The sequence below is a fragment of the Octopus sinensis genome, linkage group LG10, assembly GCF_006345805.1.
Source record: "Octopus sinensis linkage group LG10, ASM634580v1, whole genome shotgun sequence".
Taxonomy (NCBI): domain Eukaryota; kingdom Metazoa; phylum Mollusca; class Cephalopoda; order Octopoda; family Octopodidae; genus Octopus; species Octopus sinensis.
In genome coordinates this window covers 2,279,601-2,293,229 of record NC_043006.1, presented here as the reverse complement: position 1 = coordinate 2,293,229, position 13,629 = coordinate 2,279,601, and the positions used below count along the sequence as shown (strand labels likewise).

Genomic DNA, 13,629 nt, shown 5'->3' with positions numbered 1-13,629 from the left:
TACCGGGCATCCTCCAGAGGCCAACAGTAGCAAGGGCACTTTGGTTTTGCTACGCATGCTAGAATTATCACCATTTTAGATGGAGAGTTCTTTCCGTAGTATATGGGTTGTACCCATCAAGGTTATCTTTTGTAGTCTTCAGAGATTGGAGTTACCAGAGTGTTGCTTAATATACTTCTCAGCTCCCTTCTTTATCGTTCTCAACACACCAATTATTATTACTATTATTATTATTATTATTATTATTATTATTATTATTATTATTATTGAGTGAGAGAGCAACGCACTTCCCGATTGTTATTCTTGGGTTGAATAATATCGGTATTATTTAATTTGTTCATAGTTTCTTTGTACATGGTGTTTGGGGCCGGAGATGATCTGGTGTTGCTGGATCGTAATGTATCAAGCATGTTTACATGTTGTGCTGTGTTAGAGGTGGAGAGGATATCGAGTTAAAATACATCATTTCGTTTGGAAAATAGTAATAAATTTAATGAGTATTACTTACTCGGATATAGTCCAATCCTTTGTCAGTTATTTTTTGGCTCCATACAACGTCTTTGTTTCCAATGTTTGTGGATAGATTTCGGAGCACTGTTTTATCGCTCTCACATGTTAAACATATTATTTATTATTTATTTATTATTATTATTATTATTATTATTGTTATTAATACTATCCAAAAGGAACCAAATATTTCATAGAACTAATTCATTGCTTTACTTATAAGATAATCAAATTTGTCCCCTTCAGGACAGTGCCATTCAGTGATACCACCATTGTCCAACAATGCTTTTAACAGTCTTGGAACGCATCCTAGAGCATCCTTTCAGGGTTATTTGTGATCCTCATAGAGAACCTTCAACCATCTCACCTATCGACTTAAATTGGCAACCTTTCAGGGTGGATTACGTATATCATCATCATCAGAAGAAGAAAAAAATGTCTGCAGGGTGGGGTGGGGGGCAACACTAGGGATTAGGGTGGCTAGGATATGAGTCATTTCAGGCTTTGCCAAAATAAGTCACAGACAAGGAGAGATGCATGAGTATTGAATTACCATGGTGCACCAGCATCCAGGTTTTGTCTGTCCATGCCTCAGGGTACTTTCTATCTATCTATCTATCTATCTATCTATCTATCTATCTATCTCTCTATCTATCTATCTATCTATCTATCTATCTATCTACTACCTATCTCTCTCTCTCTCTCTCTCTATCTATCTATCTATCTATCTATCTATCTATCTATCTATCTATCTACCTATCTCTCTCTCTCTCTATCTATCTATCTCTGTCTGTCTGTCTCTCTCTCTCTCTCTCTCTCTCTCTCTCTCTCTCTCTCTCTCTCTTACTATATATACATATATATATATATATATATATATATATAATGGGAAGCTTTATGAAAATAGACAAAATGAGGCTTTTACATGCCAAAATCTACTTGGTGTAATTAATGATTATTCCAAATTAATTAATTTCACCCTATATTGTTACTGATATATATATATATAGATAGATAGATAAATAGATAGATAGATAGATAGATTATAATTATTGAATTAAAAATAAAAGTAATAACTTTAACGCATGCATGCACACACACACACACATACATATACACACACAATAGACATGCTTATATAATCTTAGTCTATTGGAGTTTTCGAACAACTGATCATAATGTAACCCTTGTATTGTCCTTTTCCATGCCCTCATGATTTTCCTCCCAAGGTACTTTGGAATGCAAGATCATATATATTATCACCATCATTATTATTATTATTATTATTATTATTATTATTAAGTTTGAAAAGGAAGAGATCCAATGGATACAAATTAATCTATAAATTAATTAACATTTCCACCTAGAATTGTTTCATTTCACATCCAATTTAAACCGCAAAACATATATAAATATATGATCTTGCATTCCAAAGTACCTTGGGAGGAAAATTATGAGGGCATGGAAAAGGACAATACAAGGGTTACATTATGATCAGTTGTTCGAAAACTCCAATAGACTAAGATTATATAAGCATGTCTATTGTGTGTGTATATGTATGTGTGTGTGTGTGTGCATGCATGCGTTAAAGTTATTACTTTTATTTTTAATTCAATAATTATAATCTATCTATCTATCTATTTATCTATCTATCTATATATATATATATCAGTAACAATATAGGGTGAAATTAATTAATTTGGAATAATTATTAATTACACCAAGTAGATTTTGGCATGTAAAAGCCTCATTCGAGGAAAATTTAAGTAATACTAAGCAATTAAGGGTTTAGCAAAACCCGTTGCTAAACCCTTAATTGCTTAGTATATATATATATATATATATATATATATATATATATAATTCTTTGTATCTTAATCTGTTCCAATCATTCTCTAACGGCTGAACCAAATCAAATCAAATTTTACATGGTAATACTTTGAGACCCCAGGAGTGTCAACTCGTAATGTTTTGGGATTAATTTACACTGCATACAAATATACAGACACACTATATTTGGTACTTTATTAAACACATACACACACATCTACACATACATAACTGACGACTGACATGTGTGATGTGCAGGCTGCCCAGTGTCAATACAAAATTTTATTTTCATTTCCATTAAAGCAATACACATTTACTGTTCCATTACCAGTTAATAATCATTGTGGCAGTTGCAAGGTAAAATATAAAATTCTTTGTCTCTCTGTAACAATTATTGCGGCATTTACCATTAAATCAACAGTTTCATACATGTGCTTATATTTCATTAATTTACAGTGCATACAAAAAATACAGACATACTATATACATACAACTGCTTACAAAAATAAAGATTGATGTATACTTTTTCTATATTCATGATTTTTTTGGTTACAATATTAAAAAAATATGCCACCAAAGGAAAGATGTAATCATTCCAGAAAACCAAAGGCAAGAGTCTCAACAGAGAAGGTGAGATGTCTATCACCTCATTGGTTCCTTGTTACCTACAAATGAACAACCAAAATTCCTCCAAATTTACTTTATGAGTGATGTAGGGCAACAAACCCAAAGGAGGTGTCAAAACTTCAGAAATTTGGATATAAATATTGTTCACCAATTGCAAAGTATGTTACAAGAAGACAATGCCCTGGTTCAAGCCTCTAAAACAGTTATTGAACAACAACCTCAAGGTGATTACCAAATAGTTATCCCCGCTGACAAACAACCTCATCATCAACATGTACATCGTTTTAATGAGCCTACATCAAATGAAGTAGCCATCCTTATGGTAGGTGATCCCCATGACAATCGTGATATTCTCATTCGTGCTCAAGATAACATTAAATGTGTTTCAGAGACTTGTTCCTCTTATGATGCTCTCCAGTATTCTCTTATTCTGTGGAATGGACAAAATGGGTAAAATTTCAATATTCCATAGATTCAACTTGCAACAGGTAAGCCAATTACAAACAAAAAAGGTGACGTCAAATGACTTCTATTCTTACTGACTGATGTTAGGACTGGAACAATCAAATCAGTTACGCATATCGTAATCTACTTCAGTAATACCTGGTTGATACCTATGCTAACGTTGAGAGTGAGTGTCTCTTATACATTTGTGACAATCAAAAACAGTTAAGGGCTGAAAATTATGTCCATCTTCAAGATGCTTTCAGAGCAGATGGTGATATTCAAAACATTGGACATCTTATAATCCTCCCATCATTATTCACAGGTGGTCCTCGATATATGCACAAATTAACACAGGGTTTATATGACATAGGTCAGGACATATGGAAAACCGGATATTTTTGTCACCTTCACTTGCAACCCTCAATGGGAAGAAATAAAACCCAACTTTCTTCCACGTCAAGAACCCTGTCATCGACATAATATTATTGCAAGAATGTTTCATCAAAAAGTTATGAAAATGGTTTATCTAATCACCAACACAAACATTGCCATTTTTGGACCAACTATTTGTCATATGTACACTATTGAATGGTAAAAGAGAGGCCTTCTGCTGTTTTGGTTACACAAAAAAAATTCATCTCAACCAAATTGATACCATCATTAGTGCTGAATTACCAGACCCAGAAAGAAACCCAGAACTATTTGAAACTATAAAAAACACAGATGGTTCATGATCTGTGTGGTACAATGAATTTCAATTCTATTTATATGGTGGATGGTAAGTGCATCAAATACTATCCAAAGCAGTTTTTAGATGAAGCTCAAATAGGATATGATGGTTATCTGCTCTACAGATGTCATGCACCGTGCCAGGAAGGATTCAGAGCAAGCATTGGAGTACGACAGAACTGTCAGTTAGAAATTGATAACAGGGGGATTGTTCCACACTGTCCAATACTGTGCAAAACTTTCAATGAGCACATCAATGTGGAATTTTGCAATTCTGTCAAATCAATCAAATATGTCTGTAAGTATATAAACAAGGGATCTGATATGGCAATGATTGGGCTAAAACATCCAGATAAAAATGATGAGCGAACATGTGACCAGATGGCTTGATATATTAGCAGCAATGAGGCAGCATGGAGACTTTTCAATTTTCCAATTCATGAAAGGTGTCCAGCAGTAGTTCATCTTGCCATACGTTTAGAAAATGGGCAGCATGTAATCTTTAATCTTTAATCTTTAATCCTCAAAATCCTCAGCAGGAGTGGCTGTGTGGTAAGTAGCTTGCTTATCAACCACATGGTTCTGGGTTCAGCTCCACTGCATGGCACCTTGGGCAAATGTCTTCTACTATAGCCTCGGGCTGACCAAAGCCTTGTGAGTGGATTTGGTAGACAGAAACTGAAAGAAGCCCGTCGTATATATGTATATATAATTATATATGTATATGTGTGTATACGTTTGTGTGTCTGTGTTTGTCACCCAACATCAGTTGACAACTGATGCTGGTGTGTTTGCGTCCCCGTAACTTAGCGGTTCGGCAAAAGAGACTAATAGAATAAGTACTAAACTTATAAAGAATAAGACCTGGGGTTGATTTGTTCAACTAAAGGCGGTGCTCCAGCATGGCCACAGTCAAATGACTGAAACAAGTAAAAGGGTAAAAGAGGTTTTGCAGAAAATGCAAACTCCTCCAGAAACAACACTTACTGCTTTCTTAGAACTTTCTCATCAGGACTCTTTTGCTGCAACATTACTCTTCCAACAAGTCCCAAACTTCTACACATGGATTAAAACTGATAAGAGGAGGTCAAGAGGAGGTCAAGAGGAGGTCAAGAGGAAGAGATGTTGAAGGATGGCCGGGCGTTAAGAAAGATGATGCACCCGGAAGGGTCTATACTGTACATCCGAACAACTTTCAATGCTATTCTCTTCACATGTTATTCCATGTGGTTAGAGGACCAAAGTCTTTTCAAGATCTTAGAATGGTTAATGGTTGATGGTCAACTATGTGAAACTTATTGTGAATAATGTCACAGACAAGGACCGTTAGAAACTGATTCTCACTGGGCTGACACGTTAACTGAAGCTACCGTTTCAAGTTCTCCAACTCAGCTGAGGAATTTATTTGCTTCACACATGTGGCTTGTTGAATCCAAAACAGCTATGGGAGAATCCCAAGCATGAACTAAGCGAAGATGTTCTCAATCATGCGTAAAGGGAGAATCCAAACCTCAACCTTCAATTAAATGACTATATTCTCAAAGAGACTTTGATACTGCTTCCGAATAAACTCCATCATTTGGGAGGGAAAGATCTAAATGAGTATGGATTGCCATTAACAACAGACAGCAACAGAATTTGTGCCATGAAATCCTCTGAGAAACTTCCTGTAATTTAGATGCTCTGGCACAGTTTGTCACAGAAAATGAGCCTCAACTTTAACAATTGCAAAGGTATGCATATAATACAATCATTGATGCATTCAAACATGAATGAGGTGGGGTTTTCTTTTTGGATGCTCCTGGTGGTACAGGAAAGACATTCCTAATGAATTTACTTCTTGCTACAGTCTGCCAGCAGAATCAAATTCCCTTAGCTGTTGCATCTTCTAGTATTGAAAGTGGTTTGGGGGTCCTGATAAATGGTGTATACACACACACACACACACACACACACACACACACACACACACACACACACACACACACACACACACACACACACATATATCTATACTTTATTGGCTTAACAAGGCTACCGATGGTTTCATGTAGTAAAAAATCTCTCAGCAATTATGAAGCCTATCACATGGGAACGTTGGTACTTGTCTCCCTCTTAGATGAGTTTAGTACTAGGACCACAAGATGGAGACAAGTATTAACATTCCCATGTGACAGACTTGATAATTGTTGGGAGATTCCTCCTGACATGAAACCATTGGTAGTCTTGTTAACTCACAAATAAAGAATATTTATCCACCTGTGCAGTGTTAAGTATTCATTCTCCCAGTTTGATATTAGCATGTATGGACTGTTGGCGATTTGTTTCATCTGTCTTCCTTTTCTCTTGGACTTTCCTCTGTTTCCTGTTTCTGAAGAAGAGCTTTGATTGAAATGTAAAACAGCCTGTCTTTCCTTCTTCAAGTGTCTTATTAATACTTTGCATGTACCACATCCTTGCGCTGTTGTTTTTGCTTGTCTTTTTCTCCATTTTTTTATTAATTATATATATATAGATATAGATACATAGATATAAATATATGTGTATATATATATATATATATAAACCCAGTGTAAGCAATATCAAAGGAAGGCTAACTGGGAAGATAGTTTTTGTGTGTGGCAAATGCTAAGGAGCAATAACACTCCTTTTGTGTGTGGCAAATGCTAAGGAGCAACTACATGTAGTTGATAGCTTTCATTACCTAGGGGACCAAGTCAGTAGCAGGGATGGTTGCTATGAGATCATAGCTGCTAGAATAAGAATAGCCTGGGCAAAGTTCAGAGAGCTCTTACCTCTGGTGACAAAGGGCCTTTGCTCAGAGTAGAAGGTAGACTGTATGACACATGTGTGTGTACAGCCATGCTACATAGCAGTGAAACATTGGCCATGAATGCTGAGGACATGTGTAAGTTTACAAGGAATAAAGCTAGTATACTGTGCTGGATGTGCAATATCAGTGTTCATACTCAAGTACCCTGAGAAAAAAGTTGAACATAAGAAGCATCAAATGTGGTGTGCAAGAGAGACGACTGCACTAGTTTGGTCATGTGTTACGTATGGATGAGGACAGCTGTGTGAAAAAGTGTCACACCCTAGAAGTAGGGGTAACCTGTGGAAGAGGTAGACACAGGAAGACCTGTGCTTGAGAAGACCCGGCAAGCCAAGTGAGACCATAAGCATGGCCTATGCCGGTGCTGCACAACCAGCCCATTTAAGAGTGCCCTTCAATCATTGGGCAATAAACGGCACTTGCAAAGACCTGTTGAAGCAAGTCATAGTCATGTCCAATGACAGTACCGCTTGATTGGCACCTGTGCTGGTGGCACATAAAAAGCACCATTTGAGCATGGTCAATATCAGTGCTGCCTGAATGGTCCCATGCCAGTGGCACATAAAAGGCACCATTCAAGCATGATCATTGCCATTACTGTCTGACTGGCTCCCATTCTGGTGGCACGTAAAAAGCACCATTCGAGCATGGTCATTGCAAGTGCCGCCTGACTGACCCTACACACTCGGAGTGGTTGATGTTAGGAAGGGCATCCATCTGTAGAAACTTTGTCAGATCGGAGTGGAGCCTAGAGCAACCTTCTGGCTTGCCAGCCTTCAGTCAAACTGTCCAACCCATGCCAGCATGGAAAGTGGACATTAAACAGTGACGACGATCATATGTGGGAATGTGAAACTCTGAGTGACAGTTCTTGTGATGTCTTTACATCTTTATTAATAAAGCATGTGTGTGTGTGTGTGTATGTATATATGTATATATATATTGTATAGATCTTCATCATCATCATCGTTTAGCATCCGTTGTCCATGCTGGCATGAGTTGGATGGTTTGACCAGGGCTAGTAAGCTGATGGACTGCACTAGACTCCAGTGTGATCTGGCATGGTTTCTATGGTTGGATGCCTTTCCTGCCACTCCGAGAGTGTAATAGGTGCTTTTACGTGCCACCAGCATGGGTGCCAGTTGTGTGACACCAATATCTGCCACGACTATGATTTCACTTGGCTTGATGGGTCTTCTTCTCAAGCACAGCATATTGCTGAAGGTCTCGGTCATTTGTCATTGCCTCTGTGTGGCCCAGTGCTCAGAAGGTGCTTTTTATTTGCCAGTTACGTGACACCAGCAATGGTCACAACTACGATTCCACTTGGCTTGACGGGTCTTCTCAAGCATGTCATATTGCCAAAGGTCTCAGTCACTTAGCATTGCCTCAGTGAGGCTCAAAGTTTGAAGATCATGCTTCACCACCTCATCTGTTGGGTAAATCCCAGCTGTTTGCTCTTGAAGCACATCTGCTTATTCCATTATTACAACCAATATGTATCCATTATTATTGTTGAATGTAAATCAAAATACACATTAAAATTGGGGCTTATGGAAATATTATTTGCAGAGTTGTTGAATAAACAAAACAGGAAAACAGAAATCTTTTTGAATTATCTATTCTCCATTACATGTGTTTCATTTTCTAATAGGGATCACAGTGATTTACATGTTATATACACATGTACAGAATTTCCTATTAGAGAAATCATAGAACAGAAAAGTTTATAATAATTATGATGTATAATAAAATATTCTTACATGTCGATATAACATGTAGATCTTTGTGATTCCCATTAGAAAACAAAACACGTGTAACAGAGAATAAATATTACCAAAAAAATTTCCATTTTTCAGTTTTGTTTTTATATATATATTCTGTTATTCTTTTTTACTTTTGCTTGTTTCAGTCATTTGACTGCAACCATGCTGGAGCACCATCTTAAAGGGTTTTTTAGTCAAAGAAATCAATCCCAGGACTTATTCTTTGTAAGTCTAGTACTTATTCTATCAGTTTCCTTTGCTGAACTGCTAAGTTACAGGGATATAAGCACACCAACATCAGTTTTCAAGTGATGGCAGGGAAACAAACACTCACACATAAATATATATATATATATATATATATATATCATCATCATCATCATCATCGTTTAACGTCCGTTCTCCATGCTAGCATGGGTTGGACGGTTCGACCGGGGTTCTGGGAAGCCAGAAGGCTGCACCAGGCTCCAGTCTAATCTGGCAATGTTTCTACAGCTGGATGCCCTTCCTAACGCCAACCACTCCGTGAGTGTAGTGGGTGCTTTTTACGTGCCACCTGCACACCACGGTCAGATTGGTGTATTTTATGTGCCACCGGCACGGAAGCCAGTCGAGGCGGTGCTGGCATCGGCCACGAGTCGGATAGTGCTTTTTACGTACCACCAGACCAGGGATCCTGGCTGGTTCAATTCGATTTCGATTTCGCTTGCCCCAACATGTCTTCACAAGCAAAGGGGGTTGGCATGGGTGCCTGTCGTACGGTCGCATTGGAGTATTTTACGTTCCACGGCCACGAGTCGGATAGTGCTTTTTACGTACCACCAGACCAGGGATCTTGGCTGGTTCAATTCGATTTCGATTTCGCTTGCCCCAACATGTCTTCACAAGCAAAGGGGGTTGGCATGGGTGCCTGTCGTACGGTCGCATTGGAGTATTTTACGTGCCACGGCCACGAGTCGGATAGTGCTTTTTACGTACCACCAGGCCAGGGATCCTGGCTGGTTCAATTCGGTTTCGATTTCGATTTCGATTCGATTTCGCTTGCCCCAACATGTCTTCGCAAGCATGGGGGGGTTGGCATGGGTGTCTGTCGTCGGATGAGGTTCTATATCGACTTCGCTTGCCTCAACAGGTCTTTGTGTCCAAGGGAGGAAAGGCATTCATAAGTGGGCTGGGCTCACTTGTCCTGCCTGGTCTTCTCACGTACAGAATATTTCCAAAGGTCTCGGTCGCTGGTCATTTCCTCAGTGAGGCCTAAAGTTCGAAGGTCGTGCTTCACCACCTCGTCCCAGGTTTTCCTGGTCTACTTCTTCCACGGGTTCCCTCAACTGCTAGGGATTGGCACTTTCTCACACACCTGTCTTCATCCATTCTCGCCACATGACCATACCAGCGCAATCGTCTCTCTTGCACACCACAACTGATGCTTCTTAGGTACAACATTTCTCTCAAGGTGCTAACGCTCTGTCGAGTATGTACACTGACATTACACATCCATCGGAGCATACTGGCTTCATTCCTCACGAGCTTACGCATGTCCTCAGCAGTCACGGCCCATGTTTCGCTGCCATGTAGCATGGCTGTTCGTACACACGCATCATACAGTCTGCCTTTTACTCTGACGAGAGGCCTTTAGTCACCAGCAGAGGTAAGAGCTCCCTAAACTTTGCCCAGGCTATTCTTATTCTAGCAGTTACACTTTCAGCGCACCCACCCCCACTACTGACTTGGTCACCTAGATAACGGAAGCTATCAAGTACTTCTAGTTTTTCCCCCTGGAAAGTGACGGAAGTTGTTTTCTGCAGATTTTCGGAGGTTAATGTTCCCGAGCATCTGCCACATACAAAAACTATCTTCCCAGTTAGCCTACCTTTGACATTGCTGCACCTCTTATGTGTCCATAGCTTACACTGGGTACATCTTATAGAGTTTCTACCTACACCTTTTCTACAGATCGAGCAGGGCCATCTTCCTGAAGACATTTGTGGATTGTCTACCTTCCTACTTATTAGTACTTTGGTTTTAGCTAGGTTGACTCTAAGGCCCCTTGATTCTAAACCCTCCTTCCACACCTGGAACTTCTCCTCCAGTTCTGATAGTGACTCAGCAATAAGAGCAAGGTCGTCAGCATAGAGGAGCTCCCAGGGACAGCCTGTCTTGAATTCCTCCGTAATTGCCTGGAGTACTATGATAAATAGGAGGGGGCTGAGTACTGAATCCTGGTGGACCCCAACCTCTACTTTGAATTCTTCTGTGTACATGTTGCCAACCCTAACCTTACTTACGGCATCTCTGTACATGGCTTGCACAGTCCTCACCAGCCATTCATCTATCCCTAGTTTCCTCATTGACCACCAGATAAGGGATCGGGGGACCCTATCAAAAGCTTTCTCCATGTCAACGAAAGCCAGGTACAGGGGCTTATCTTTGGCTAGGTATTTCTCCTGCAGCTGCCTTACCAGGAATATAGCATCAGTGGTACTTTTCCCTGGCACGAACCCAAACTGCATCTCATCTAAACTAACTCTCTCTCTAATTAGTTGGGCTATGACCCTCTCCGTAACCTTCATTACTTGATCCAACAGATTGATACCTCTGTAATTATTTGTATCTAGGGCATCACCTTTACCTTTGTAGCAGTTGACTAGTATGCTGCTGCACCAGTCATTGGGTATGACTCCTTCGTGTATCACCTGGTTGACTATATGGGTGACTAGGTTATAGCCGACACTGCCAGATATTTTGAGCATCTCTGCAGTAATTCCTGATGGGCCTGGGGCTTTCCCTGTCTTCATGCTTCTAATTGCCTTAGCTACCACGGAACTATCAACTCGGATAGCTGGTCCCTCTGTAGGGTCAACATTCGGCAGACTCTCTTTATCCCATTCATTTTCCTCATTCAGCAACCTTTCATAGTGGCGTCTCCAAGCTTCTCTCTTTGCATCCTCATTTAGCGCAAGTGAACCATCCTCCATGCGAACACATTTCTCTCCTACCACATCACGATTCTCTCTCACACACTGTCTTGCAACACGAAATACCTCAAGTCTTTCATCCTCACGGCGCAGGACATTGGCAAATTTTCTCTTATCTGCTTCCCCTCTGGCTAGATAGACCTGTCTCCTAGCTTCCCTTCTGGCAGTCTGATACCCTTCCCTGCTACCACCGTTCTTCCAGGCCTTCCAAGCCTGTTTCTTTTGTCTAATAGCCCTGTCAACAATATTGTTCCACCACCACGTTATTTTGGGTCTTAAGGGGACTTTGCACCAGCCACAGATCTGGTCAGCGGCTTTCAGCAGGTTGTCCCTCAGAAACGTCCAGTTGTCTTCTACCCCATGTGTAGCTATACCCCCTTCCACTTCGTCAAAGGCTTCAAGTAACATATCTCTAAATCTCTATCCATTCGCAGGGTCTTTAAGCTTCCAGACCCTTCTTCTCCATGTCGGTCGTCTTCTAGTCGCCCTCTTAGTCCTGATCCTAAAGTCACTAACTACCAGTCTATGTTGTGGGGTGCATTCTTCGCATGGGAAGGTTTTGGCATTTATAAGCAGCCATCTTTCCCTTTTTCTGGCAAGGATGTAGTCGATTTGGCTAGTATGCCGGCCCCGATCGGTAGGTGACCAGGTGGCTTGTTGGTTTCCTGAAGTTAGTGTTGCAGACCATAAGACTATTCGCATCGCAGAACTCCAGCAGCCTGGTTCCCTCCTCGTTGCGGGAACCATAACCGTAGCCTCCATGTACGCCATGGAAGCCCCCAGCATGTCGTCCAACATGCCCATTGAAATCACCAGCCACAAAGAGAAGGTCCCTGTCGTTCGTCAATGAGGTGGTCTGCAGTAGGGTGTCATAGAAACTGTCTTTCTGTCCATCGGGTAGCCCTGGCTGAGGGGCATAGGCCGATATAATGGTTGCTAATCTATTATGAAGCACTATTCTAATCTTAAGTATTCTGTCACTTACTCTGATTACCTCAATATAAATATATATTGCCGGTGGCACGTAAAATACACCAATCCAACCATACGACTGGCACCCATGCCAACCCCCTTTGCTTGCGAAGACATGTTGGGGCAAGCGAAATCGAAATCGAAATCGAATTGAACCAGCCAGGATTCCTGGTCTGGTGGTACGTAAAAAGCACTATCCGACTCGTGGCCGATGCCAGCGCCGCCTCGACTGGCTTCCATGCCGGTGGCACATAAAATACACCAATCCGACCGTGGCTGTTGCCAGCCTCGCCTGGCACCTGTGCAGGTGGCACGTAAAAAGCACCCACTACACTCTCGGAGTGGTTGGCATTAGGAAGGGCATCAAACTGTAGAAACACTGCCAGATCAGACTGGAGCCTGGTGCAGCCTCCTGGCTTCCCAGACCCCGGTCGAACCATCCAACCCATGCCAGCATGGAAAACAGACATTAAACAATGATGATGACAATGATGATGATGATGATATATATGACAGGCTTCTTTCATTTTCCATCTACCAAATCAACTCACATAGTTTTGGTCAGTCTGAGGCTAAAGCAGAAGGCACTTGCCCAAGGTGCCATGCAGTGGGACTGAACCCAGAGCCATGTGGTTGGGAAGCTAGCTTCTTACCACACACACACACACACACACATTTAGTGTGTCATATTGTCAAGGTGGTAGAGGGTAATTTGTGGGAATTTGTCTGCTATTTCAAGGTCAAGCAACTGCATAGAGGATCTTTTGTTACCTCGTGTTTTATCAGTAAAAGAGTACGGCAGAATAACAGATTAAGCAACTTATAATATTCAGCCACAAAATTCCAAGGTAGATGCTACCTTTCAGCATTCCATTATTACATTTATACATTTATATATATATATACATATATATATATCTATATATATATATATATGATCATC

General features: G+C 40.5%; 1 long non-coding RNA gene across 1 annotated transcript in view; it reads left to right on the top strand.

Moving 5' to 3' along the window:
• The first annotated feature begins 4,018 nt into the window (after positions 1–4,018).
• The window catches only part of LOC118764943, a 15,110-nt gene continuing 5,499 nt past the window's right edge, over positions 4,019–13,629 (top strand). Inside the window, exons 1-2 of the long non-coding RNA XR_005000783.1 lie at positions 4,019–4,029; positions 4,595–4,599. This is a non-coding gene — a long non-coding RNA (uncharacterized LOC118764943). The remainder of the gene's footprint in view (positions 4,030–4,594; positions 4,600–13,629) is intronic.